General features: G+C 41.7%; 1 protein-coding gene across 1 annotated transcript in view; it reads right to left on the bottom strand.

The window, feature by feature from the left end:
* The window catches only part of WARS1 (tryptophanyl-tRNA synthetase 1), a 572,087-nt gene that overhangs the window by 212,610 nt on the left and 332,831 nt on the right, over nucleotides 1-26,646 (bottom strand). The window lies entirely within an intron of this gene.

Raw genomic sequence — 26,646 nt, 5'->3', positions numbered from 1 at the left:
ATGAAGAAAATTAACACTAACAAACACCAACATTACAAATTAATCATAATATAAAATTCAGTAGCATATCCTTCTTTTAATCAAATATTTTACACTTTCATGAATTCCCAAATTTTTGGTTATTCCTTTTTCCTCCGTCTTCCCTCTCTATCTCATTTTCATCCCCCCTCATTTCTCATCTTTTTATTGCTTTGTCTCATTTTGTACTTCAGTTTTTCTTTTTGTCTTACTTTTTTCCCCTCTGCTTTCCATTTTTTTCCATTTCATTTCTCCATCTCTTTTCACTTTTTTGTTTTTCTTTTTGAACAATCTTTTTGACCTTTTAAACACCAGTAGTAAACACAAACAAAAATTTAAAACATTTTGTTATTCCCTCACTTATGAGCATGTTACATTTATCCATATAACTATAGGAGTCTTTTACCAATAAACAATCTTGATATAATAAGCTTTCTTATTGAAAAACATTTATAATTTGTCAAGCCTTCATAAGATGCATGACTTTCTGGTCTCACAGCATTTTTCATTACTATCTTTCAACTAAACTGGGAGATGGTAGAATGATAACTCTTAAACATTATTTCTTTTACTATAAATCAAGCCTTACCTAAATGAGCTGTATGAATCTTATTCAAACAGCACTACATAGTCACATAATCATTTCTTCTTTTATTCTTTTGTTACCACCCAGCTTGATTACTATTCAATTACAATCATCTGACCATATTTCTGCCCCATAACTACCTTGCATCCTAGGTTTACTCAAATTTAAGCTTTTGTTTTCAAATACCTATTACAAATGCAGTGCTTCTTTCCCATAGTCTTACAGACTCTCAGCCACTGCACAGTAAAACATGCTTGACCAATTGCTCTAAGACAAAAGAATACTGAAAAACAGGCATTTGCCCACTCTTGCAGGTTCCTCCTATAATCTTTATTCTTCCCAAACTCTCTTTATACAGCCATTCCTATCCATATACTGTGTGATGTTCTACTATACATCCATTGTTAACATCTTGCACACCAGTCAAATTGGGAAACCTTCACAAATACCTCCAAGTTATCATCCATCCCCATCACACCTCAGTCAAGGAAGTATCTTCAAGTAAACATTCACAGAAAACATTATACACCACATATATACATTGATTTAAAATCTGAACACCATTCAGCACGTTAGTACATAGTAAGCCACCATTAAACCAACACTCACCAATCAGAATAACAAGCAGATGGTATGACATACACATTTTTTAGCAGGATATTTCTGGAAGACCACCATCTTCAGAATATAAACTTCTAATCTAATGAAGTTCCCTTCTTAACTTTCTTGATGCAAATTAGCACAACTTGCACAAACTAGTTCAGACTCATACTTCCCATTCATCCACTGTATAGTATTATGAAGTTAAAGCATGTAACTCCCAACATTGATCATCACCCCAGGGCAGACAGGGGTTCCTCACCTTTATAAAACCCAAGAGAAAATTCTAGATGCAGTTTTACATGCAACTTCCTCAAAGAATGTCTAACAATATCTCCTTTAGACTGATCTTCTCTAAAAGTTACAGAATGGGCCCCAAACCATGTACATTATTCAGTAACTGTTACCATAAGGACTGCAAATGTTTCCAATTGTTTGAAAAAAAACATCCGTTCATTAACTTGCTGTAGAAAATGTATCTATCTCTTCATCTGCATATCAGATTATTGAGTGGCAACCTGAAATATTTTAAACTGATACCTTAAAGCAGCTGATTTCAGCTCAACGCATTTCAAGTGTAGGTTAAACATGCACTACAACTCTCATGTGCACTACAACTCTCACGATCATTAACAGCCATAGGATCAGAAAACAGTAATTGTTTCCTCTTCTTACCTCAGCAGGACAGTAATCTTGTCATTAGAAAAACAGATTACAGATTATAAAAGGCTGCTCCACAATATCACACTTATAAACATCAACACAATATTTTAAGTTACTTGCAGTGCATTTCCTTTGAAGTTCACTGCAACTAATCCTTACCACAGCAACCACATCAAAAGACAGAAAGGCACATTGTCACTCATACTTTATAACTGCTGAACATCATGAAAGTTGTTGTTCTTCTTTCGGCTTTTCCCGGTTAGGGGTCGCCACAGTGGAACTCCGGTCTGCTAATGATTGGCAGTCGATTTTTCACGGTTGCCGAGGTGCCAGCTCGACATCCAACCTTCAGCGAAGGCATGCCCATTCTACACATGTCTTTCGATCGCCACTCGACCGTGGGGAGGACATGCAGACTCCACACAGAAGGCGCTTCAGCCGAGAATCGAACGGGAGAACCTCTTGCTGTGAGGCAACAAGCATCATGAAAGTATTATGAAGTAATCTGACTGATCACAACAAGGCTGCTCTGCTCACTGCCAGGTCTTAAACAATACATTACTGGATCTTAAGGTTCTCCTGTGACTTGAAAACATCCACTTCTTTGTTATAACAGAAAATTTGTTTCATTTTAAAGACAGCACTCCTTCTTTACCAGGTTTCAGCACCTATCACATTCAAAACTGCTGGAAATTGCAAGGGGTTGTCAGAGACCCAATTCTCTCCATGCAAGCCACAAACATAACTTACTGAGCTTCAAATTACCCTAAATAAGATGTATCAATTCAAGGAATGCTATAGGTCACTTTCCATGTCCTTGAAACACCATGAAAGATTTCTTAACATGCTTCCTGAACTATCGATAAATAAATTACCTTTTTGATAGGTGAAGTCCACTAGTCACATCAGTTAACAGGAGGATCTATATCACACATTCATGGTATGCTTAAAGATTCCTAGATTTAATAAAAGTTAACTTTGCTGTAGATGTAAATAACCAGATCTCACAGCAGTCAAATTCTTCTTGCCCTCACCTGAGCTAGCATTGTCCCTACTTGCACTACTTCTATAGTATCCTCACTTCTGGTCAAATCCAATTGCAAATCAGCCTTCTTCCCCTTTAGGGCATCTAAACCCACCATAATGAAATAACACTTGTGTATGAACTTGCTATAAAAGTAGATGCCCTACTGATACAGTATTATAATACTTAGGGGTTATCTTGCCAAGGTAACCTGATGTTCAACTGGTGTAGTAAAAGCATAAACTCTCTATACTCTCATACATCTGGCATATGATCTCAGCCCACGGGCGTAGTGGTGCATAAGATGACTCTCCCTTGTTAAAATACCTCTAAAACTTCCTCAACACTTATATTAATTTCTTATTTCCTTCACTATTTGTTTAGGATGCTCTACAATTTTTTTCTAGTTTTAACTCAGTATTTTCTGTTCCCTGTCAAACTACTACTTAATAAAAACTAGCCTTTTCAGAGATTTGCTACATGCCATGCCCTGAGTAAATCTATGTATATAAGATGTTTGTTACATGCCATGCCCTGTGTACATCTATGTATATAAGATGTTTGTTACATGCCATGCCCTGTGTACATCTATGTATATAAAGATGTTTGTTACATGCCATGCCCTGTGTGCATCTATGTATATAAGATGTTTGTTACATGCCATGCCCTGTGTGCATCTATGTATATAAGATGTTTGTTACATGCCATGCCCTGTGTGCATCTATATAAGATGTCTGTTACATGCCATGCCCTGTGTACATCTATGTATATAAGATGTCTGTTACATGCCATGCCCTGTGTACATCTATGTACATAAGATGTTTGTTACATGCCATGCCCTGTGTACATGTATATAAGATGTTTGTTACATGCCATGCCCTGTGTACATCTATGTATATAAGATGTTTGTTACATGCCATGCCCTGTGTACATCTATGTATATAAGATGTTTGTTAGATTGAGTAAATCTATGTATATGTTTGTTACATGCCATGCCCTGTGTACATCTATGTATATAAGATGTTTGTTGCATGCCATGTCCCGTGTACATCTATGTATATAAGATGTTTGTTACATGCCATGCCGAGTAAATCTATGTATATAAGATGTTTGTTACATGCCATGCCCCGTGTACATCTACGTATATAAGATGTTTGTTACTTGCCATGCCCTGTGTACATCTATGTATATAAGATGTTTGATAGATACTAACTATTCATTTCATTTTGCTTTCCATGTCTAACCCACTGCTCTAAAGCTGCTATACCTATTATTATATCAACTGCTCTAAATCTCTTTACACCAACTCTAATATAATATTTTTTTTCTTTTTTCTCGCTCTTTTTCTTATATTGTTATTTCATTTTCTCTTTTCCCTTTTTCCTCTCTCACCTACTAACTTAAATTAAATCTATGGTAAAGTGTAGTTTTTACATTAATCTAGTGTTATAGTGTTTTCTTTAAGTAGATGCTTTGCATCTTTATTCAATTTATTTAATACTGTTTTGGAGCTTTTCTCCCTGGGCCTCTACTGAAAATGGACATATATCCATTTAGACTAGCCCGGTCAACAAATGTAAAATAAAATAAATAAATAAAATGACATAGGAGAGTAAGATCCTCAGACTATCTAGCACCAGATGACTTTCAAGAAGCCTGTGTAAATAGAGCTAATTCAAAGGAAGATCAGCAAAAAGTAGGAGAGGGGACTAGATCCCCCCCACACGGTGTACACCTGTTCCAAAAAACAAAAGTGGAAGGAGAGACGGATGCAATTCTGTAACAGTGATCAGCAGGACATCTACTGTTATGGCAACTTCTTATACAGGTGTACTATATCCTTCCTTAGATCACTGTTGCAATATTACAATACTGATGGGAGATCCCCAAAGTTTAAAATGGTGCAAGGTGGATGGATCAGAGACAGTGGACCTGTCTACCAAACCAATGAGGACAGATCTGCAAAGGAAGTCTTTGATCTGGAAAAAGCATCCACACTGTAGTGTCTTGTGATGGTATGAACGGAAGACAAGGCAGCTGCTGCTAGAACAGATCTGGAGTCAATACCTTTGAAGAATGCCCCAGAGGGAGATACTGTTCTGGTGGAATATGTCTTCACAGGTGAAGGCAAGGACTTTCTATGGAAAGGAGGACATAAGAAAGTGGATTTTGAGATCGAATTAGAGATTGCGTGTTTGGAGACAGGATTACCCAACTTGCCCTTCTACAAGGAAACAAAGAGCTTTTCTACTTTCCTGATGTCTTTTATCTTATCAAGGTAAAATCTAAGTTGGCTGTGCATATCCAGGGAGTGGAGGAGTCTCTTGCCCCTGTTCTGTGGACCTGGAAAGAAGGTAGGCAAATGTATAGCCTAGCTGAGTGATAATCTGTTTACCAACATGGCATGAACGATGGGTTAGCCCTGAGAGAAACCCCATCTGGAAAATAGACCACCTCTTTGTTTTCTTCCAGGAGGGCAAGCTTTAAATGTTTCATCTCCCAAGCCCCTGCTTACACTTATCAAGTGTACCAGAACTTGCTAGAGATTTGGGATGCATGGCTAGGCTTAAAAAGGCCCTTGTAGTCATTAGTCTAGTAATCATCTATGAACCTGTCCTTATGGAAGATAAGGAAGGGATGGCCATAATGGCTTGAAGCTCTGAAACACTTCTAGCAGAAGTGAGACTGACCAGTAACACTGTTTTCCAGTTACAAAGGAGGCGGACACAGATGGCTTAAAATAAATCAGGAAAGTTTTTCTAAAACAAAGTTTAGTTCTCAGGGGAGTGGATAACCCTCCAAGGAGGATTCAAGTGAAACTGTTTGACTTCAACTCTGGAGAGAAAGAGGACATTCAATGGCATGCAAGCAGCGATAAGGGCCAAATGTGCCTCGATGGAGTAGGGTAGTCCAGTCTTGCGTGCTCACACAAATAGGACAGAACTGTAGGAACTCCTACCTGAAGCAGGAGGGTGGTCTCATTCTTCTTAAGACACCAAACAAAGAATCATTTCCATTTGGAGATGTAAGATTTCCTAGTGCTAGGCTTCCTCGACTCCTGGAGCACCTAAAGCACATTCACAGAAACCTGAGATCTGAAAGGGATTAAGACTCTATCATCCACAGAGTCAGGCTGACAGCCTCCAAAATGGGAGGAAGCAGAGAGCTTTTTATGCATGAGCAAGTCCACTTTGTATGATAACTTGTAGTGATGACCCCAGAAGTCACAGGAAAGATTTTTTTGTTTGCCCCTCTGGATCTTCAAGAGAACCTTTGAAATTAGATGAAGGACAGGGTAGGCATCCCCCCCAGCAGAAAGACATGGCATCTGTCCTCCAGGCCTGGGGAACAACAGGTCCTAGAGAAAAACAGATTGAGATGCCTATTCTGAGTGGAGGCAAACAGATCTATTTGAGGGATACCCCATCTGTGGACTATATCCAAGATGTCTCTCTGTTTAACATCCATTTGTGAGGGTCTAGCATGGACCTGTTTAGAGAATCTGCAAGAACACTGTCTTTGGAAGGAACGTAAACTGACAGTAGGGATAACTTTGCTTTTATGGATTGGTCCCATACCAGAAGAGTTACTCTGCAAAGCTGGTAGTATGCCTCCCACCAATTGCTGATGTACCAGATTACTGTGGAGTTGCCTGTGAAGATCCTTAGAGGTTCTGGATTACAAAGATGGAAGAACACCTGAAGAGCTTGAATATTGGCCTTTATTTACTTGCCACTGATGTGTTCCTATATTCGCTCTAGTTATAAGGCTCCTTTAAGACAGGTGGAGAGAGATGAACCTGATTAGGGGGTTGTTAGTGCAGAAATTCCCCTCAAAGAGGGTATTTCCTTTCAAGACATTTAACCCTTTTGGATGATATACCCAAATGTCTACAGTGATGACGCTCCAGGATGGGAGGGACAATGTGAGCATTTAGGACACAAAGTGTATGTACTGAAGGGGGGTGGATGCTGATTTGTCTGGAAAAAGGCTTTTTCCTGTTTTTGATTCTCTAGTAGATTTTACCCGAATCTATTCCTGGGTTGTTTCCTGTTCCTCTGTGGGTGTTTCTGCTCCCTATGAACAAAAGAAGTGGACTTACTAGATTAATTTCTTTGATATCTAGGAAATGAAGCGAGGAAAATATGTTTAAAGTCTTGCATCATTTTACTCTTCTCCTGCAAAGTCCTGAAAAGTGCTGCTGTGGAAGGGCCAAACGAAATGAAAGGCACCTACGGAGGATGGATTCCAAGAACTTGGCCTTAACATCTTCAGGAAGGGACTGAAGGCAAAAGCAAATCTACAAATAACAGAGCCAGTGGCTGCAGCTTTGGAAGAAGCCTCTGTAGCATCATAGCTGCATTTTACAGAATGTCTAGCTACTTGTGTGGCCTGCCCATGCATAAAAAAGTACAGTTATGTACACTTACCATAAATGTAGATGTCAGAGTGTATTCACTGTTGCAGTCATCACACTTGGGTTATCTGCTTGCAGGTAGCCCTCAGTCGGCCCACAGAAATACTAAGACTCTGGTATTTGGGCCGACTAAGGGCTACCTGCAGGCAGATAACCCAAGTGTGATGACTGCAACAGTGAAACACTAAGAACATCCAGTTGTTGCTCATTGGCTGAAGCCTCAAGGTCAGCCATAGTTTTACTCAACTCCCCTAGAGTTAAAATTATATTTTGTCATTTGAGTTTGGTAATTTAATACCCTGAAGGCCAAGGCAGCAATGGTTTAAATGTCATGGCCCTACAATTTCTCTCTGATGGCAAGACATCAAAAAGAAAAAAAAGATCTGCTACTGGATTCTTGTAGAGAAACTTCATGTTCTCAGGGATGTTATAGAATCTATCCAGCTTTTTGTGAGCTGGAAACTGGGACTCAGGAGAATTGGAAGTTGAGGCAAAAGTATCCAGAAAAGTCTCTAACACTGGAGGAACAGGACAAGGTGTAGGAGTGTTCCTACTTCAAGCAAACTGCAGCATCTCTAGTGTATGTCAGTAACTTGCTTTCCCATTCAAAATAGTACATTTTAGGGACAGTCTTCCCAAATGAAATTTCTTCAGTGGGAGAGTCAGGGGAACAAAGTGTCATCTTCAGAAACAAGTTGTGCAGTGGAATGAATTTATGATGAGTATGCCAAGTAATTCTCATCTGAACGAAATTCTTCCTCCAGTTTCTTGGATGAAAATTCATGCTGTCTGTTCTGATGTAGTGGGGGGGGTGCAGGAGTAGAGAAAAGGGAAGGTGGTTTTGAAGACAAAATTACCTTTTACAGCCCTGTGAAAATTCAAGTAATTTCTTCTCGAGATGTCTGCATGGAAGAAACATGCTTAATTTTTTGTCTCTTCTTCTTAGGTGTGACATCAGTCCAAACAAAGCTTGCTGGTTTGGAAACCCTGAAGGATTCTGATCAAGGGGACATGTACCTCTTCCTGAACAAGGATTTCAGGTACGCCTTTCGGTCCCTATAAAATGAGGTTCCTCTTCTCTACTGTAGCTGCAGTTTCAGTCTTATCAAAGATGTGGGAATCAGACAGCATATTGGACTATGGCGGGGTCCCATTAATGGGTGTTTGAGAAGGAGTCAGACCTATCATGGATTCCTGCTGCATTTCAACTGGAAAGTCTGAAGCAGACTGGACAGTAGAATGTTCAGGCCTAGCTAGCTTTTTTGAACTTCTTAGGTGAGAATGAGACATCCAAGACAAAGTGTTCCACCATCTTGAACTGCATGAGGAGCTTAAGGCACTGGGTTTCTAAGTAAGTACTTAGGGATGAAAGCCTGGTATGAAGGATTTTAGGAACAAATGAATGCAAACATCAAAATTATTGAAATCGTGTTCAGCCACATGACAAAACAAACATTGGAAGAGAAGGCCTTTATAAGGGATCTACTTACAACAGTCACACTTCCCTGCTCTCTTAGCTGACATTACTCTTGCATTTTTCAAAAAGATTTGTTAAAGAAGGTTCCCAAATGAGGTACTTATCTGAGAAAGTCTAAGAAATTAGTGTCAGCCAATGACAGCATGAAATGGGAGCAAAGATCCTGCATTTGGACTGGCAGCAAGACAGTCTGAGGCTCTTACACTCCTATGTCCACTTATGCACCCTTACACCCGTGGGCTGAGGTCATACACTGGACATTGCAAGCATGCAGAAGGTTAATGGTTTTGGTATGCCAGCCGGATGCCAGGTTACCTCAGTGAGATAATCCATCAGTATTGGAATACTGCAACAGTGATCTAAGAAAGGATACCACCTCTGACACAACAAATCTACTAAAAGTATACGATAAGCTCTCAAAATTCCAAGCCTCCATACAGCCTCAGCTGTCACTTACATCAATAAGTTTTTTCTTCCAGCTAACAAATAGCATAAACCAAGCTGTCCGCAGGCTCTGTCAACTCACGCTATATACTCAAGTCTCTCCATTACAAGTACACATATGACACAGTCATAATGCATGTGGATGTAAATGACTTGGGACATACCCTCCCTGGATTACATGAAGACAGACATGATGTAGCTCTCAGATGAGGCAGGAATGAACCTAGCCTTGCACTACATTTTACCATCAGCAAGAATGATGGCGCAATACTAATAAAATATTGATTTCAGTAATTGGCATAGCTCCTGGTATCATTCTAAATGGGTACAATATGCATCAGCCCAGAAGGAGATGGTGGGTAGTTTATACTGTATTGCCAGGAACGACCTGCACTTATCCCCCCAGAGCTTTCATATATCGGCTAATTCCTTGCTCACCACCATAGTGCCTTTTTAGGCAATGTCAGCCTTCTAAAGTTTCCACCATAAAACAGAATCTAGACAACATTAATGTATTGCTGCTCAACACTAGGAGCCTTACTATAAAATTTTACTCCCTGCAAACACTCCTTACCCTGGAGGAAAAAAAAAGATAAATGCATTGTCACAGAGAAGTTCAAGACCAATGAGAGCACTCCATCAGTGTAGGCGTAAATGTCTACTGCATGTTCATGCCCCCCTTGTTAGATGAAGGCACAAAAGAAGGTGGTGTCTCCATATCCTTAGAAATTTCACCTCCAGAATCTTTAGACAAGGTAAAGAACTAGAACTCCCCCTATGTCCAACTTGCTATTAACAAAAAAACTTGTATCAAAGCTAACTATAAGACCCCCCCCCTCCCCATGTCTCCCTCAGTCCATACTTTTTACTTAATTAGTTTGGAGATGCTATGTATTAAGTTAAACATCATTCTCCTAGGAGACCAACTGTCCCTTCTTTAACCGAGAGACTTGTACATCTTCAAACATGTATGCCCATAAACTTTTTGGACTTCATCAATACAAAAAAAAATCTTTGGAGCAGTTAGTTTACGCACTAACCATGAACAATAAAATCCTGGACTTGGTCCTTAATGATATTGGACAGCTTTGCTCCTCATCAATTATAACTTACTCTGCGGTCAAATCGGACCACAAATCAGTAACATTCACCTTAAGAGTGAAGTCAGAAGCATCTTCCAATACCTCATTATTCAGAGATTATCCTAATGCTAATTTACTAAACCAAGTGATGACTTAGCTAAATTCAAAAGCTCCTTCCACTCTGACAATCCCACTGCTTTTGCAAAACCATCATCATCATCAACCATCCTTTTCCCATTTTTCTACATGGGATCAAGGTATGTCATATAACTTGCCACCATCTCTCCCTATTCAATGCCATTCTCCTACCTTCTTCAATACTCATGCCCGACTATCGCAGGTCTTCTCTCACACAATCCTTCCACCTCTTTGCTGGATGCCCTTGTTTCCTCTCGACTCCTGTCTGTCCCAAATCATCTTCACTAGATTGTCTTCTGTTTTCCTGCACATGTGCCCGGACCACAGTAATCTATTCTCTTTGACCTTTTCTGCAACTGGAGCTACTTTGGCTTCTGCTCTTAAGTTCTCATTTCTCTGTCTGTCCTACAGTGTGCATCCTACCACCAGTCACATGCATCTCATCACCATCACCTCTAGCTTCCTCAACTGCTCTCCTTTTACTGCCCAGGTTTTTGTACCATACAGCAGAATTGGTTGCATCACTGTTTTGTACGCCTTACTTTTCAGCTTGCCACTCTTCTGTCATACACTACCCCTGACACTCTGTGCCAGTTGGCTGCAGCCCCTCTGATTCCAAACTGACATCCTCATTCAGACTTCCTTTCTCCTCAACCACCACTCCCAGACACTTGAAACTGTTAACCTGCTCCACTATTTTCTCTTCCAGCTCAATGTACAGCTTCTTCTGATTTCCCCTATTTGCTGCCATTACAGCTGTCTTATCTGTATTCAGTTTCATCCAATGTGCCCTTAGTTTTGCATTCCATTCCCCTATCCTTTGCTGAAGCTCTTGCTCAGTGTCTGCATGTAATGCCACATCATCTGTATACAACAACTTTGTTGATCTGTCCATTCCATCCTTTTTACTAACGTAGTCCATCACCAGTACGAACAGTAGTGGTCTCAGAGCTGAAACCTGATGCACACCCACTCCCACTAAGAACCCCTCTGTGAGACCAAACACTGTTCGTACTTGAGTTATTGGGTCATTGTACAATGCCTGCACTAATTCTAAAAATGTTTCTGGGACTTTGAACCACTGCAGGTCTCCCCAAATCAACTTTACTGCCATCTTGTCTTACGCTTTCTCCAAGTTTAGGAATGCCCATTTGGACTCTTTCCTCATATCTAGCTTCTTCTCAAGTATCTATCTTACTGTAAACATTGGGTCAGTTGTGCTGCATTCTGATCTAAATCTGAACAGCTCATCTCCCTTTCGACTACTGTTCATAGGAGATTACAAGGCTAATGGCCCAAGAACCCTTACAAGCCTAGCCATATTTAACCAGAGTTTCCCAATTTTCAATAGCTAGGTGAATGACGTTCCAGAGGTATTTGTCTCTGCTACAGTATCTAATGCTGACTGCCTCTGTCCATGAGGGATGTGGGCACCACCCAAGGAGCAAATTTACAATTACAATCCACTGATCAAAGTTGTGCTTGAAGAGGAATGGTGAAGGGCTTTGCTTCATGTTAATGAGAAAACTTGTTCCAGATAAGAGACCGTCTCTGAGAGATGCGTCTCTCTCTCTCCCTCTCTCTCTCTCTCTCCAACATGATTTATTTACATGATAAACTAGGTTAAGACTCCCTGGAATGAGTGATCCTTGTGCAGTTTGATTTATTAATGTGTAACATTTCCATCAGGGCCAGACTGGAGACTGTCCTGAAGGCAAGATATAGACCACCCTTAGTAATCTGTAAGAGACAGAATACATGATAGGGCTTTCAATCTTTTCATGTAGGATTTATTTTTTATACTCTATCTTCCTGGTGAGAAACCTCTGGGGTCACTCCAGATTTTGTAGCTCTCTGGTGAGGTATATGCAAAAGGGTGCACACTGTACTCAATTATTGGTCTGATGTGGGCCAAATACAACGGAATTAATGTCTTTTGATCTGGATGTCATGCTTTCACTTATGGGCTGTGCCACATAGGACTTTCGCACCACTGCTGACGCATGGTGGTCGAAGATCAGAATACTATCAACCTGAGTACCCTGATCACATAACACTGGGCCTACTCTTAGGCGGGTGCTGTCTACATTGTAAATAGCTGGGGTACTTGCTTTGCCAAAGGGAATAATTATGCATTTTTTTGTATTTAGTTTCAATCCATGGCTCTGGCAGCAATCATTTGTCTGCGTTAATCCTTTCTGCAGTATATCAGCATCATTCAGGGCTTCAGTGATTGTCCCCAATTTGCAGTGATCAACGAACTTGGTCGGCCAGAGGCCATGTAGGTTTGCCTTGACTTCTGAGAAATAAATACCAAACAGGAGGGGGCCTAGTACAGAACCCCGTGGTACTCTGCAGGTAACTGGCCTCTTGCTAGAGGTGAATTTACCCACTCAGAGTATTTGTCCTGTTGGTGAGCCATTTGGCTATCCATCTGGTGACAAAGAGGTTTATGCAGAATTGAGAATTTCTCTATATTACCTGAGTGGGGAATTGTGTCAAATGTCTTGGCCAGGTCAAGGTAAGCAGTACGCACAACCTTTCCCTCATCCATGGCCTTGGTAACCTCATAGAATCAACTAGATTTAACAGACATGATCTACTCTTAACAAATTCAAACTGGTAAGGGCCAGAGTCTGGGGATTACCTATGTCCTTGTTGATAAGGTCCCAAGATTATTCGTTCTGTGGTCCTACAGACGAGGTTAGTCACGTTTATGGGTCTGATTCCCTGGGTCAGTTAATGGTCTGCCCTTGTGCAGAAGGATGACTGTTGCTGTCCTCTATTCTACCAGAACATAGCCTGTTTGGAGGATGTGGTTAAAAGAGATCGAAGTGGGTCTGGTAGGTCATTAAGAGGTAACCTAGGATGTTGTCAGGGCCTATTCATGCTGTGTTTTTAGCCTTAGAGATTGCAGAGGTGACCTGCTGTCTTGAGGTGGCCGGTATACTTTGAGGACGACTGGTGGGGACATGGGGAGTGAAGCTTGATCTAAATTAGTCAGCTAGCAGGTTGGCAATTTCTTCCAGTTGAGTATGGGTGGTGCCATCCACAAACATCTCTGCTCATAGGTGGGTATTCTCCTTAAGATTTCAAATGTAGTTAAAAAATGCTTTGTGATTTTCCTTGGCCAGGGAGGCTATTTTTCCTTTATACCTTGCTTTTGAGGATTTGACCAGATCTCTGATTTCTTTGTTTAGAGTAGTGAGGGGACCTCAATCTCCTTTGCAAGATTAACAGAATATGCTGGAGGGATAGGTATGTATTGCAAAGAATACCCCATCTATGGAACTGGCTTGTCCTCTATGTGAAGCAGTATACTTCTTACTCTTTTCAAACATAACTTGGATGAATGGATGGGGTACCACAAATTCACCCCAGGTTTAGATCTAATGGCCCTCATGGATAGGGGAAACATATAAGTACCAAGCACATACCTGTATATCCCATCTTTGAAGATTTACTTTACTTACATTCTTGCTATGCTGTTGAACTGCAAGGATCTTAAGAAGCCTAGCCCTGCATTCCCATGGTAAATGAATTTCCAGAGATGGAGGCAAACCCACCTCTTCCGTTGTGAGTTAAGTCAAGTCTGTAGAAAGTGCATTCCAGTGGTGTAATCTTCAGGCTACCAGTGTAGCCGTGCAAGCATGTTTCATAAAAAGCACTAATCTGCATCAAGGAGCCACTCAGGCTGAGATGAGCAGTCACTGACTATTGATAGTCCTCTGCAGATACTCAAGTATAAATCAGCATTTCAGACTAGGAAAATGGAATCCTCCCTTATTTCAGTGCACAAAATAACAATCAATGGACGTCTGAGAATCACAGTCAACCAATGGGAAAACACCTATAACCTTAGTCCCATGGTAAATCCAGAAAAACAGTTACAAATTGATTTATACTAACAATAAGGACAATTTATTCTAGACTATAAAGACAAATCAGTAAAAAAAAAAAAAAAAAACAAAAAAAAAACAAGCTACAGATGATGTGCTTCCAGACTTCAGAAGTTAGTAACCTTTAGACATACCTCTGGTGGAAGAATCAGGCCTCCACACTCACTTGCCCTAAAATACCCTAAAAACAGTAACCACGGAGTAAGACGTGACAACTTGGAGAAGCTACCAGAAACCAAATACCCACGTACAGTAACACTAAGAGACCCCAGCACTGTTTGACAGCTGATGTTAACAGAAGAGACTGTGAATATCCACAGTTCTAAAAATGAGCTGCAGTGGAGCAGCTTGTACTAAAAGCGATAATTCCACACAACAAAATGCAGAAACCTTGTGTATTTCAACAGAACCTCAAAAGCCAACAACCATCCAGCATAACTACCCCACAAATCTAATAAAATTATGGTAAAAGGAGAAATATGTCTTGAAGAGTGACTATTTTGAGACTGATATACTTAATGACCGAATATGCTACAGTCCAGAAATGACTGGATGCTACTAATTTACTGGGTCTGTAACAGCCATGACAAAAACACTGCCAATTCCTTTTTGGAGAAAGAACTGAACTTATTCTAGAAATTCTGAGGAAACCATAAGATTTTTCAAATGAAAGAGTTGAAAGAAATTGGCTAAACTACTTCAACAAGTACCATTTAATCTAACAATGTCTATCAAGCACTGGTTTCTGAAGTTTTCTTTCTAAGGTGCCTTGAATTTAAAAATCTTTCTTCCCATTTTCTCACCAAAGCCTCCTGTAGTATAAAAGCAGCGAGCTACGAGTAAAATATAAATGTAGCAGATGTGGATGATGGTTTGAAGCCTGGAGTTTAACAGTCATATCTGTTTGTTTGTGGGCTGGTTATTTATTCCACATTTGATAACCAGGTAGGTAGACTAGTCCAAAAATAATTTCAGGCGTGAACTGGGTCATTTTGTCAGGTAGCAAAAACTAGTACAAAAAACATGTACATGAACTGATCAAGAGGAAAATTAACAAGTCATGTATCTTGACATTAATTGATATTAGCTTAGCAACACTACTGCAAAGAATTGTTAAAACATTTTTTTTTAAGAATTGCCAAGTATTTACAACATGCTTCACATTAAACCCACTATGTACAACAGGCCAGTAAGCAAATGGTTGGCCAAAAACTCACACAAAAGACAATCCAGGGGAGAAAGAGGGGAACCTTGAAAGGCTAGGAGGAAGTCCAACTCAGTACTTAAAATGACACAACAAATTGACAAACTACTGAGTTAAGGTGATGAATGGGAGAAGTGTAATGAGTTTAATCAGATGTTTGGGGAATATCAAGTGACGAGGGACTATATTTGCTGAAACAGAGAAAACAGAACAGTACCTGAGGGAGTGTATCAACTATTATTATCAAAAAATGAAAAGTAACATTTTTTAGGGTATTAAATAGGATACAAGTCCAATTTTCAATGGGATTTTTTCCACTGTAAAGGTTCTAGTTTGTAGAAAGCTCTCAGATGTAGTTAGGGTATAAGTGGGGATAACCGGTAAATCATCTACATTATTTCTGAATGCAGAGATACAATTTCCTAAATGAAGAATCTTAATTGGGATAGGCAGCAGGTGTCATTTACTAGTCTGAATGCAAGTGTATTGAATAGGAAAGCAACTTTTTTATGAACTAGTAACCATCTGAATTTAGAGACTGTCAGATAGTGAGGTTTGCCTTCTGGACTAGGGTGCATAAACCTAAGTATTTTATTCTTTACTTGGAGAATGGAGGGCAATAACTGGGAAGGACTGCTGAAGTCTAGCTCAATGGGCATGGTCCTGGGGTTCACCACTAGTTTAAAGATGATTGCTTGCAGGGGCACAAGAGGAGACCTTAGATCTAGATGACGATTTACTCGTATCAGTGTGCTATAGTGCTACTAGAATGCAGACCTCTAAATGTCCTTTTAAGGAATGTTCCTTCCTCTTTCCATTCCCAGATTCTATCTTTCTGACCACAGTGGCAAATGTGGTGGTTGAAAGAGAGGTTGCTCTCAACCTGTGTTCCCAGATCTCTTACAACGCCTTCTGTGTTCAGTAGACTACCATCGATGTAGTAATTCAAGGGAACAGGGTTTTTCCCAAGGGGGATGACGACACTTTTTTTGGCATTGAGCTTAAGGCCATGGTTCTTACATCAGTCATTGGTCTCAGTGAGGCCTTTCTGTAGGATGTCAGCCTCACTTGAAGAGTTAATAATAGCTCCCAACTTGTAATCATCTGTGAACTTTGTCAGCCAGAGTCCCTTCGTGTTGGCCTGGACTTCAGAGAAGTAGATACCAAACAGGAGAGGACCCAAGAACTAAACCCTGTAGGACTTCACTTGTAACTGGTTGGCAGTCTGACTTGGAGTCAGCTACTTTCACACTGTGGGTTCCATCTGTGAGCTAGTTTGCAAACCACCTACTGATACAGTGGTTGATGCTTAGCTTAGTGAGTTTTTCTATGATTCCTGAGTGGGGGAATGGTATCAAAGGCCTTGGCCATATCAAGCTGTATGAACCACCATGCCTTCATCCACAGATCTGGTGACTTGACTCAAAGAAGACAACCAAGGTGAGCAGGCATGATCTACCCTTCACAAAACCAATCTGGGTAGGATCCAGAGTTTGGAGATTTCCTATATCCTTGTTTATTAGGTTCATGATGATGCATTCTATAGCTTTGCATATCAGACTTGTCAGGTTAATAGAGAGATAGTTCCCAGGGTCTGTAGTCATTCCTCCTTTCTGGAAAGGGATGACTGTAGCAGTGCGACATTCAGTAGGGACAAAGCCTGAGTTGAGGCTGTGATTGAACAGGGCACACAGGTGAGGTGCCAGTTCACTCAGTAGTTCATGTAGAACACAGCCGGGGATATTGTCAGGTCCCATAGAAGCTGTATTCTTGACCTTGGACAGCGCTGTTTTAACCTGTGCAGCAGTAATACTGGGTGCTTGGCAATCTACTGGTATTGTGATTGGTTCTTGGGGGGGAGGGTAAAGTTGGCACTGAATCCGTCGGCCAGCATATTGGCAATATCTGTTTGCTCGGTATAGGAGGTACCATTGTGCAGTAGCTCAGAGCAAATCTGGGCATTGCCGTGGATATTCTTTACATAACTATAGAAGGCCTTGTGGCTGTCTTTACTATCTGCTGCAATTCTGTTTTCATAGCTAGCTTTAGAGGATTTGAAGAGGGATTAAAACTTTTTGTTGAGGCTGATAAGGGAGTTTCTCCAGTCTTGAGACTTCACCTTATTCGCATCAGTTTCCTTCTTCTGTTGCAGAGTTTGTTTATGGCAGGGGACCACCAGATTTGCTTCCTTTTTTTTGGAGGAGAGTTTGTTGGTTCTACTGGGTATGGTGAGATCCATGCATTTGTGTATGTGCTCGTACAGTGCATTGGTGTATGATTAGACGGTCATGCAACTATTCTCCATTTGCATGGGTGTCGTGAAGTTAGGCACCTCTGGTTTTAGGAGCCCAAAGTTAGCTTTGGAGAAGTTTTTCATGGTGGATACCTCTGCAGGGGAGGGGGAAGGGATGTGGATTTCCAAGATGATTAGTTTGTGGTCGGATCTAACCAGGGAGGAGTTGACTATTGGTTTAGAGCAATGGTCACCCATGTTAGTAATGACCAGGTCAAGGATGTTGCTACCTCTAGTGGGGGTAAGAACAAGTTGGTTCAGGGCATTGGAATTAATGAATTCCAGGAAACGTTGGGCAAGTGTATTGGTACACGAGTAGTTTTCTCAGTTAATGGAAGGGTAGTTGAAGTGGCCCAGTATGTGTGTTAGGTTGGACCCTAACACTCTCCAGAGTGCTTAGGAATGTGGAGTCCAAGTCTTGAGACATGGTTTGGGGACCTACAGCAGGCTATGACCTGAATAGTTGTCTTACCCAATGTTAGCTGCACCTGAAGTATCTCAGATGCGTTACGTTGGGCTACCAGTCTGGAGGTGTGCACATCCTTTATGAATATGGTAACACCACCTCCTTTGGAGCTTTGGTCCAAGTTCTGGGGCCGAAAGGTGTGGCATGAGTTGTAGCCTGGTTGCGCAGGGGTGCTTTCTGCTGCTTTGAAACAGGTCTCTGTTACAGCACAAACGTCAATGTTCTCCATTTTAAAGAGTACTTTGAGCGAGTGCATTTTGAGATTTAGACTTCTAGCGTTGAGCAGCATGACCCTCAGACTGCATTTGTTTATAGCTGCTATGGTGGTAATTTGGTCTTTGGAACACCGCCTAAAATAGGCACTACAGGTGTGGCAAGAGCCTTGGCCAGTATCCGGAAGCCCAGAAGTGACAGATGCAGGCCATCTCTGGCAAAGCATCGAGGTCTGTGAATCATGACATCCCAGGCAGACAGATACTGGATCCCCTTAGAATGACACCAGAAACTTAGCCAATTGTTGAAATCAATCATTTTCTGCTTGTACTGTGGTATCATTCTGTGTGATGGTAGGATGCTGCTCAGGGCTAGGGTCATACCCAACTGGGCTACATAATCTGAGAGCTCCTCCATGTCTCTTTTCATGTAGTCCAGGGAGGTATGTCTCAGGTCATTCACATCCACAAGAACAATGACAGAGTCATATTTGTACCTGTTGTTGAAGGACATGAGTGCATGCGTTATGTGGCAGATGCTGGATTCTGACAGGCAAGTGACTGTTACTTTCTCCTTATTCAACCTAGTGAGTTGGACATCAGTGTGCCTCACTATCGAGTCACCTATGACTAGTGTGTTGGGCATGCTGTTTTGCCTTAGGGGATTTGGTTGAGTGGTACACTGTTTAGGAGAGTTATGAGTCTTGTGATTAGTGTTGTGTTGTGTGGTTAAGTGAGTTTCTGCCTTGGAGGTCTCTGCTGTTTGGGTAGATTTTTATTGAGAGCCTCCGCAAAGGTGGGTGTGGGGTTTGTGTTTTTATGTGAAGGCTTTGCTGGTGTCTGGAGGGCTATGTGTTCCATGTGGTGTGGTGCAAGTGTTGACCTTCTTTTGACCAGCTACTCCGCTCTTGGCTGGAGACTGCGTGGCTTCCAATTTGGATATATAAGTGCATCTCTTGCAAGTCCAAGGGATGAGAGGTAAGAGGAGAGGTTTGTCAGTGTACATGAGGCAGTTGCTACATTACCTCAGGATGCCCAAGTTAACTAGGTTAATAGGAGAAAGCACAGAGAATTGACCGTTAGACATGCCTGGAGGGGTGGGCATTAATAATAGGAACTGGAGCTGTTTCTTTGTAGAACGTTTAGTGCTAGGGTTACCACCTTCCTTCGCGGCTAAAACCGGAGCAAAGCCACGCCCCTCGCGTCACCAGTAACCCTGCCCACCCCAACCCCCTCTCCCGCCAACATACCGCCTATTTTGTGACGTTGCGACAGCATCACTCAACGGGAACGCCCTCTTTTTTCGTTCCCGCCGCCAGCTTTTGGCTGATTTACTATGCTTTTCTGTAAAAAAAAGTATAGTAAATCAGCCGATTTACAAACTCCGATAGTCTGTTTCCTTTTGAAACAGAATACCGGAGTTTGTACAGTGTTTTCCGGACTACCGGAGAATCAGTTTGATTTCCTGATAGTCCTAAAAAAAAACGGAGGGTTGGCAAGCCAGTTTAGTGCTGGTAGCACTTTTGTGTGCTACAATTGCTACAAGAAGTCTGGTAAAGTGCTAAACTAATAAGCTAGTGAAAGTGCAGGAGAGGAGAGAACTAGCAGATCTAAGGGAAAAACTGAACAGCAGACTTTGGCACCACACTCAGAAACTTACAAACAGTCCTGGATAAAGCAAATCTGTATCTGGACTAGACTAGTTACAGGAACAACGGGAAACAAGCACAAATGTGGGCTTTTAAACAAGAAAGTTGAAAGAGATGGAAAAACGGCCAATAAGCTACAATTTCTGGGCCAGAAACCACTCCTCTTGTGGTAGATAGGCTACCTAGTGCGCTTACCACTCCCACTGATAAGCTAGAAGGTTTCCCTCCAACACAGAAAGGCTTGGGGCTCAGAAGCTTACAAACAGTCCTGGATACAGTAAATCTGTACCTGGACTAGACTAGGTACAGGAAAAGGGGAAAACAAGCAAAAACGCAGGCTTTTAGACCAGGAAGTTGAAAGAGATGGAAAAACTGCCCAAACAGTCAATAAACTACAAATTCTGATTTTCAGACTCAAGCAATGCCACCTGCCTATAAATAAGGTTGTCACTCGCCCCGCTGTCAGCGGAACACTCATGGGTTGAGCTGCCTCATCCCATTGCCTGCTGTGCAAAGTAGTGGGACTTGAATAGTCCCGCTTTTCAATCGCACTGAATTACTGTGGAAAAGCTGCAATTACTTCCGGCTTTTCCACGGCATTCAGTTACGTCACCAACCCGGACCTGCAGGCAAAGCAGCTGCCTGTTAGGTCTGGGTGCTTTAATTTGTGCAGCAATTGGCTACAATTCATGAAAGGGGTGGGGATTAGGGCAGGAAGAGCACTGCAAAGATCACGGCTGTAAGAGCACTTTTGTTTTAAGCACTTCTACAGCCGCTAAAAAATTATGAGATTTGTTTTGTTTTTTTTCTAACGAGCCATCCAGCCATTCATTCATTTATCCATCCAGCCAGCCAGCCAGCCATCCATCTATCCAAACAGCCATTCATTCATTCATGCAGCCAGCCATCCATCCATCCATTCATACAGCCAGCTATCCATTCATCCATTCATGCAGCCAGCCAGCCATCCATTCATGCAGCCAGCCAGCCAGCCAGGCATCCATTCATTCAGCCATCCATCCAGTCATTCATCCATCCAGCTGCTACTCCCACCAACCAGCTAGCCACTCTAGCAGCCAGCCTGCCAGTCAGCTAGCCACTCCAGCAGCCAGCTAGCTAGCCACTCCAGCAGCCATCTGTCATACCCATAACAGCATCTTCTTCACCGCTCCTGTGGTGATGTCATGGTAGAGAGTGTGGCCAGTTTCACATTGGCCACACCCCCATGTCCCACTCTAGCTCACTTAAAAGGTGGCAACCCTACCTATAAATAAGGAAACGGAGACAATGTGGGTGACAGAAAACAGTTGAGGTGTTTAACAAACAGGCAAGTGATTCTGGGGAGGGCCATGGGGATATTGCTCCTGCGAAAGCAGGTAATGGGTAACTGTTGTAAATTCTGAGACACATAATTGTGAGTCAGCCCCAGAATAACAAGACTGAATGCATGAAAATTAAGATTTTATAAAGTAAGCGCGATATCACTGTGCCTGAGTATCCTTTTCTCCAATACATGGTGATCTTGGAGTTAAGAAAACACACATATAGCTGTATATCTATATCTAATTATCTATAAACACATACACACACAAACACATGCTTTACATATATATATATATATATATATATATATATATATATATATATATATATATGTAAAAACTAACATATCTGTAACATATACCTACATTGATACCTAAAACATTTTTCTCTCTACATACACGTGTGTGTGTGTGTGTGTGTGTGTGTATATATAGATATATATAAATATATATATATATATTTATATATACACACACACACACACACACACACACACACACACACACACACACACGCGCAAGTCTAGTACCTTAAGCTGAAGGACCGAAGTATCGAGGCGTCAAATGCTGACAAAAAACACTGAAACATTGGCTATCTACTGCACATGCTCCAAGGAATAACCTCAGAGTATAAACATTTTAAAGCATGTTTTTTTGCAGTCCACACCTGCACAAACTTCGGGAAAATGAAAAGGGCATATTTCATAATCCCAACGTTTGTTTCTCTTGGGCACCTGTTAACAGTTTGTTTTGTTGACCAAAGTGTATCAACAAAACACTGGTCAACATTATTACCTTTCGATATTTTGAATGAATCCCATGTAAATATGTACACACACACACACACACATATATATACATACACACGTGTGTGTGTATATCTATCTATCTATATATATATATATATATATATATATCTATCTATATATATATATATATATATGTATGTATATATATATATATATATATATATATATATATATATATATACACATCTATATACAAAAACTTCAAAACGCCCATCCCCTGCTAAAGGAATATACAGTAAACTCTCAGTTAACTGGTACCCATGGGGATTGGTAGATGCCAGACAAGTGTCGTTTCTGGTTGCTTGAGCATTACTATTAAAACAGTCCTGACAAATACTGTACCCTATACTATACCATATCATTTGACACCAGGTATCTGTCTCAGTGAGACCCTTTTGGAGGATGTCTGTGTCAGCCGAAGAGTCAATTATAGCCCCTAGTTTGCAGTCATCTGCGAACTTGGTCAGCCACAGTCCTCCGGTGCTTGCCTGTACCTCTAAGAAGTATATGCCAAACAGGAGGAGTCCTAGGACTGAGCCCTGGGGAATGCCACTTGTAACCGGTTTAGAGTCAGACCTAGCTCCCACAACTCTTACCATATGGGTTCTGTCCGTGAGCCAGTTGGCAACCCAACTCGTGACGTAGGGGTTTATGTTCAGGCTGGTGAGCTTGTCTATAATACCAGAGTGGGGAATGGTGTTGAAGGCCTTTGCGAGCTCTAGGTAGGCTGTGTGGACCACCTTTCCCTCATCTATAGCCTTGGTAACTGTCTCAAAGAAGTCCACCAGGTTTAGGAGGCAAGATCTGCCCTTAACAAAGCCGAACTGGGGAGGGTCCAGTCTTTGGAGGTTCTCAATTTCTCTGTTAACAACATCCATGATAATGCGCTCCATAGCTTTGCAGACCAAGCTAGTCAGAATTATACGGCAATAGTTCCCAGGGTCCATTGTGGCTCCACCTTTGTGGAGTGGAATAACCGTTGCTGTGTGCCACTCTGTGGGCACATAGCCTGTGGAGAGGCTGAGTTTAAACAGTGTGTTTAGGTGAGGGGTTAGTTCATCTCTGAGCTCGTGTAAGACGCAGCCTGGAACACCGTCCAGTCCCATTGATGCTGTGTTTTTGGCTTTGGAGAGGGCTGTTTTAACCTGAGTGTCTGTGATTTCAGGGGCACTACATTCTTCTGGTATAGTTATGGGCCCTTTTGGGGGTGGGGGGGTGGAGTTTGCACTGAACCGGTCTGCCAGGATGTTGGCTATATCGGTCAGTTCAGTGTATTTTGTGCCATACTGCACTAACTCTCAGCAGATCTGAGAATTGCCACTTAGATTCCTGACATAGCCAAAGAATGCCTTTTGGTTATCTTTGGAGTCCTTGGCAATTTTTCTTTCGAAGCTAGCCTCGGATGATTTTATGAATGAATGTAGTTTCTTGCCGATATTGATCAGGGAGATCTTCCTTTCTTGGGATTTTACTATTTTCTGTACTAGTTTCCGCCTTCTATTATATAGCTTGTTTATGACAGGGGTCCACCAAACTGGTTTCCTTTTCTTGGAGGAGTGAATATTGGTTTTGTTTGGGATAGCACAATCCATGCATTCTTGTAGGTGCCCGTAGAGTCCATAAAGGATTTTGCAGCTTGGACAGCGTTATCCTTTAGCATGGGGGCTTTGAAACTTCCCACCTCGGTCTTAAGTAACGTGAAGTTTGCTTTTAAAAAGTTTTTCACAGTAATTTCTTTGACCGGGGGTGGTGGCGAGTGATTAGTTTATGGTCAGATCTAACCAACAAGGGGTTGACGTCTGGTGTGGAACACCGGTCGCCCATGTTGATGACCAGGTCCAATATGTTATCACCTCTAGTGGGGGTGTTGACCAGTTGATCCAGGGCGTTTGAGTTTATAAATTCTAGGAAATGTTGGGTAAGGGAGTTTGTACTTGAGTAGTTCTCCCAGTTAATGTTTGGGTAATTGAAATCACCCAATATCAGGGTGTTTGGTAGGACCTTTATGTTTCCCAGTGTTTTCAGGAATTCGGAGTGGGGGTCCTGGGACATGGTGGGTAATCTGTAGAAAGCTATAATTTGAATAGCAGTTTTGCCCGTTGTTGGTTGCACATGGATGATCTCTGAAGCATCGTGCTGTGCCACTAACCTGGAGGTGTAGGTATCCTTGATGAATATGGATACTCCCCCGCCTTTTGTATTTTGGTGCGGGTTTTGTGGCTGAAATGTATGGTATGAGTTGCAGCCTGGTAGTGCTGGGGTGCTCTCTGGAGCCTTAAACCAGGTTTCTGTTACTGCACATATATCGATTTGCTCCATACTGAGGAGTGCCTCGAGTGAGTGCATTTTGAGGTTTAGACTTCTGGCACTGAGTAACATTACCCTCAGTTTTTTGTTACTTGCGCTATTTAAGGAGGTGGGTTTGTCTTTTCAGCCTTGCCTAGAAAAGGCACTATGGGGTGGCAAAAGCCTTGGCCAGTATTCGAAAGCCTAAGGGTGACAGGTGCAAGCCGTTTCTAGCAAAGCAGCGTGGCTTGTCGAGCATGTCATCCCAGGCTGACAGACACTGGATCCCCTTTGAATGACACCAGAAGCTTAGCCAATTGTTGAAATTGATAATTTTTTCTCTATGCCATGGTATCATTCTTGGTAAGGGCAGGATGCTACTCAGGGTCAGGTTCATACCGGCCTGGACTACGTGATCAGAGAGCTCCTCCGTGTCTCTTTTCATGTAGTCCAGAGATACGGATCAGGTCATTCACACCAACATGGACAATGACAGAGTCATATTTGTACTTGTTCTGCAGTGACCTGAGTGCTTGTGTTATGTGGCGGATCCTGGCACCCAACAGGCAGCTAACAGTAACCTTCTCCTTGTTCAGCCTAGTGAGTGGGACGTCAGTGTGCCTGACTACAGAGTCACCTATTACTAGTGTGCTGGCTATGTTATTTTGCCTTAAGGGCTGTGATTGCATGGCACACTGGTTTTGTGAAGTATGTGTTTCATGGTTTGTGTTGGGGGGTGGAGGTTGCTTGGATGTCTGCTTTGGAGGTCTCTGTTGCTTTTGCAGATTTTTATTTAGAGCCTCCGAGTATGTTTTTGTGTATTTATGTGTATTTTTTTGCCAGTGCTTGTTTCATAGGTCTATGTGAGACTGGTGGTGTGATGCAAGTAATTCCCTTCTCCTCTTGACTGCTTGGTCCAGTCTTGGGTTGAGAGAGCTTAGCCTCCAGTTTGGCTGTATAATTGCATCTCTCTCATGTATTAGTGTTTGGTGGAAGGAGGAAATGGTTGTCTGTGTACATGAGGCAACTGTGACATTGCCTCAAAATGCCCAGATTCACAAGTTGGACCGGAGAGTACACCTGAAACTGCCCTTTGGACATACCTGAATAGGTAAAGTGAACTGTTTTACTGATTGGCTGGTAAGGTCAAATAAAGAGGCTTGTCCTTCTCTACAGTATAGGGGGGGGTCTAGTGCTAAGGTTTATTAGTGCTTGCTATGAGTTTTGAGCAAGTGCCGGGATGAGAAGTGAATGGTTTGAGTGCTTAAGTTGAAAGTTTGTCTAGTTCCAAGGGAAAAATTGAAGAGTAGACTTTGTGGAGCCAGGAATAGTTATACCCTAGCTAATCAGCTCTGCCCGGCACGCAAAACCAAGCAAATGTGGGTTTTATAGCAGGGAAATGAAAAAGATAGAGATTAGCCCAAAATGGCCAATATACTACTAATTTCTGTAATTATTTGATTTTAATATTGTAAAATAATTGAAAGCCTGTCTGGAATAATAATATTTTAAACATATTTCTGCTAGAAAGCATGGCATGCGGAATGGTTTTCAGTGTCACGCTGGGTGGATTAGAATTGAATAAAGAGAGAGAGAGAGTGAATGCATGTATGAAAACAGAAGCAACTGTGTGACAGATCTGAGAGATGCATGAAAGCAGAAGAATGTGTGTGAGAGATCGGAGAGAAAGAATGAGTGAATGCATATATGAAAGCTGAAGACACTGTGTGTGTGACAGATCGGACAGAGAATGTACAATTTGATGCAAACTGACTGAGTGAGTATGGAGCGAGTGTTGACATTTTAGTGATTTGACTTGTTTGGTTTGACTTGTTCTCAGGTTGGGGAGTGAGGGAATATATTTGCATCTTCCATTTTAAAACTCTAAAGACTCAAGGTATGTTTCGGGGGGGGGGGGGTTCAACACATGAAAACCCGAAATGTTCATACTGTACTGTATTTCTTCAATTTTTGTCTGGTTGCTTGAGTTACATTACCTGGGAGTTTACTGTACCAACTCTGAGATCGCACTGCAGTGAGGAAAATGGTGCTGTACT

The sequence above is a fragment of the Protopterus annectens genome, chromosome 6.part0 (genome assembly GCF_019279795.1).
Source record: "Protopterus annectens isolate FY-2018-M chromosome 6.part0, PAN1.0, whole genome shotgun sequence".
Taxonomy (NCBI): domain Eukaryota; kingdom Metazoa; phylum Chordata; order Ceratodontiformes; family Protopteridae; genus Protopterus; species Protopterus annectens.
The sequence above is the reverse complement of the archived record's forward strand: the minus strand, read 5'-3'. Positions and strand labels throughout refer to the sequence as shown.